This window comes from Ostrinia nubilalis, chromosome W (genome assembly GCF_963855985.1).
Source record: "Ostrinia nubilalis chromosome W, ilOstNubi1.1, whole genome shotgun sequence".
Classification (NCBI taxonomy): domain Eukaryota; kingdom Metazoa; phylum Arthropoda; class Insecta; order Lepidoptera; family Crambidae; genus Ostrinia; species Ostrinia nubilalis.
In genome coordinates this window covers 1,058,265-1,062,154 of record NC_087118.1, presented here as the reverse complement: position 1 = coordinate 1,062,154, position 3,890 = coordinate 1,058,265, and the positions used below count along the sequence as shown (strand labels likewise).

General features: G+C 44.0%; 1 long non-coding RNA gene across 1 annotated transcript; it reads left to right on the top strand.

Annotated features, from left to right (window-relative positions):
* The first annotated feature begins 2,029 nt into the window (after positions 1-2,029).
* LOC135086276 (uncharacterized) lies at positions 2,030-3,198 on the top strand. Its single transcript, XR_010260366.1, has 3 exons — positions 2,030-2,220; positions 2,323-2,423; positions 2,988-3,198. It is a non-coding gene; the product is annotated as an uncharacterized LOC135086276 (long non-coding RNA).
* The last annotated feature ends 692 nt before the right edge of the window (positions 3,199-3,890 follow it).

Sequence of the window (3,890 nt, the reverse complement as noted above, 5' to 3'; positions counted from 1 at the left end):
CGAGACGCTCGGGGGGACTGCCTCGCGCCGATTGGCCGAGGAAAGGGCGCGGCACCATACTTCCGCGTGATTCGCTATTAGACGAGATGGCGTGATAACACTAACGTTGCGTTGTTCGCGCGCGATAACGTTATAAACGTTATGAAATAGCGTTGCCGCGTTACAACCTCCCCCTCTAGTTCAGACGACGCAACGCGGTCTGGACTAGCTTAAGACTTACGCGGCCTACCTCGCCTACGCTTTTCCCTGACAGGCGGATGGATGTGACCAACAAATGGAGTAAGTTGTGAGGCATAACACTTCCCTAACTTCGCTCCAGGCTCTCCCTCCAGGAGGTAAGTGCTGTCACTTAAGGCCCTCGATATCTTATACGGGCCGTCACGCCTAGGGTTAAACTTAGGGGTTTGACCTCGATTAGTGTCGTTCAAACCCTGGGTCTTCAACATGACCAAATCGCCCACCTTATAGTCTGGCGAAGGCCGACGCCCTTGGTCGGCATAGTTCCTCTCGTTGGCAGCTCGGAGGCGGCTAGGGTACTCAATAAGTCGCTCGTCCGACCCCTCCCCCTGCTTCAAAGCTACCCCGAGGCAATAACAACTGCTCTCGGTCCTCAGCTTCAGCTTCGTGGTCTCCTCGACACGCTTCAGCTCGGCGTCGGCGGTAGGGGTAAGTACACGATCCTGTACAAAAGCATACCGCCGTTCTGGTGTGTCGGCAAAACTCCACACTGCCTGCTGGATATCAATGACAATACCTGCTTCTCTGATGAAATCACGTCCTAGAAGCGTCCTCGTATCGGCCCCAGGGATCACCAGGAATGTAGTAAATATCTTTCGACCTTGCAGGACGACAGTGACGTCACCTGTAAGGACGTCGTGTACCTGTCGTGTTCCATCTGCTAAACCGATCAATCGCTGCGTCTCCACGAAGCGTACGCCACCTGCCACCAACTTCCGGTACAACATCGGACTGGCTAGGCAGTCCGTAGCCCCTGTGTCCATGACAGCAACGCCGCTATGACCCAATATCTGGATACGGATCGTCGGTTTGAAGTGGTCGAAGTCAACTCCCGCTGTATAAAGAGTCAGATTAGGGAGGAAACAGAAATCGTGAGGCTCACCCTTCACCTGGGCGGAATTAAGCTCACTACTACCTGAAAAACTGGCTTTCGCCTCAAAATCGGCAATTTCTCGAAAATTGCGTAAAACATCGGGTGAGATAGGCATTTCACATCTATCTTGCACACGATTACCACTGTGACATATTTCGGATGCGTTACCCTGTGTAACACCTTTTTTTGGCAAGATTGAGTACTTACCGATTTCCACTAACAAACATTCCAACGGACCGTAAGGTCACATATTACAAAGTGCGCAGTATTTCCTTTGTCACTTGATTGTGTCATTGTTAGTGATTCACTGAGTTTTGATTAACTTCTATTAAAATTAATTACATTGTTTTGGTACACAGAGCAATAAATAACCTCACTTTTTGAATGTCTCCGTTTGACAGATCAATGCGTTACGTTCCATTCTTTTAGTATAGAAGAAATGTATAATAAAATTAAATATTCAACACTAAATTTTTATAAAACTTAATATTTAGGCTCTTTAATTTAAATTCTAGCTATTTCCAGTATTTTCCTCAATGTTTATATTAAAATAACATTGTAATGTATCTTGATCGATCATGGGTTCGGAACGTTCTAGAAATTTGACATATTCTGAGTGAAACGAAACGCGCGGGAGACGGTCCGAATACTATGAGTGACGTTTCTTCTGTTTCTAAAAGTTAAATAAATTAATTAAATTTAAATCGGAGGAGCAGTTTTGTGAGTTCTCATATCAAAATTATTCAATAAGAGGCTGGTTGACTCAAATAGAACTTATTGGAAATAGAAATAAAAAATAAAAATGAAGAAACATTTTTATTGTTTGTTATTGTTGGGTTTGATTCGGACCACAAGTCACAGGTGATGACCGGCGCTTTTTGGGAGTGTCCGCTTCCTTTTGCTGGGTTGTCCGTGCTCGTGAGTGGAGGTTCCGGTGTGCGTGGTGTCCTAGTGTCCCGATTCCAGGAGGTCCGAACCGTGCCGATTCCCAAATAAACGGGCAGGGCACGCATCGTCATCCTCAGCGAAAATAAGGGAATTCAGAAATAAATCCGAAAGCCCCGTGATTTCGTGGACTCACTGCCACGTGCTGAATTTTATTACGGAAGGTAAGCAGGTCCTATTCCAAGGATTACCTTGAGTTTCTTCTTGTTATTTTGTTGTTTGCATTGGCGGCATTGTTAACCAATGCACTTGGTTGTCATTCGCAGATTGTGTGTGGTTGAGCAGTGCTCGGTGGCGAGCCTCTGCACTGTCTGCTGTTGCTGTCTATTGTTGCTGTCTGTTGTTGCTGACGTTGCCTCCATAGCAGGTATGTTGTGGTTTCTTCTTCGAACTCATCCACCTCTCCGCTGAGTTAGGATGAATTACTAGAAACGTCCACCACGGTCCTGGGCTACCCTACTTCATAGGTTGGTTCCGTTTTCTATTGAGCTTGTCAATTATTTTAGTTTACTTTGAAAAAGTAGATTACCCACAATGATTACATTTTACCAAAAAGTAAATTCTTAAATAAATTTACCATTGTGAAGTATTATCAATGGATTTTGTTGTGTAAACTATTTTTTGTTCGCTTTGTGAAGGTGGACCACGTAATAATTATGATGATTACATTTTACCAAATGTTACCTTCTAAATCGATTTACCAGTGTAATGAATTACCGTTGGATTTTGCTGTGTTCACATTTGCTCCATCCTTGAGAGCGATGGATTGTTTTTTTTGTGTCGTAGTAATTTAACTGAGCGAACACAAGTAAATTAATTTCTTTGTATTAATATGCCTATTATTACCTGTGTAAGCTGTAGGGTATTAATGCACCAGTGGTGCACTTACTGTATCGATATTTTTATAATAATATATTTTTTTGTACACTAGGAGGTGTTTGGCACCGGCTGTCCCGCAGTGCCAGACGCTTGCTGCGCCCGACGGGTGCGAAGGGGGTTGAGCCGAGTGGTGATATTAGCGCGCTGATCTTAGTCTAGTATTTTTAGTCAGTACCAACCAAACGGCCCAACGACCCATCCCTTATTTTTTTCTTTTTAAATATTTGTGTCAACCACAATAAATAGTTATCAATTTAAAAAAATATTTTTATTTTGCTCCGGCAGAAATTTCTTATTTACACCTGCATCCCAGAAAAGTCGCATTTGCCACCCTGTAATATGCCCGAAAAGTTCCGGTTGCCACCCTGTGTGTCCGAAAAATTCCGGTTGCCACCCTGTGTTACAGGTGAACTACGGTTACCACCCCGTACTGAATTAACATTCCCGGGTTTACAATTTTTACCACAAAAATTCCCGGTTTCACCCTGTATTGTCAAAACATTCCCATTTTCACCCTGTATGACGGGAATTTTACGTGATGAGTTACGACGAGTTTTCGTCTTGTTACGTGATGATAATAATGTTACGGGGGGTTTGCAATTATTGTAAATAGTACGACGGGACCCTAAAGTGTGAAGTTCCGATTGAGACTTCGGATTGTGCTTCGGACTACACGTCTCACACTTCGATTTGATTACGCCTTGCTGGCCACATCCATAACACCGTATTGTACTACTATTATTACTGCGCGAACTATTATAATTACGTTCGGGGTTGTCTTTGCTCGCGGAAGTTTTGTTATTTCGCTCACGGTTACGACAATTCTCTACTTGATGACCAAATACTTTACAAAAAGAACAACGTAAACGATTAAAGGTTCGGCCAAACCAACGCAATCACACGCGATCAGCCGGCGTGCAGCGATGGCGACCAGACTTAGGGTTCGGCCAAACCA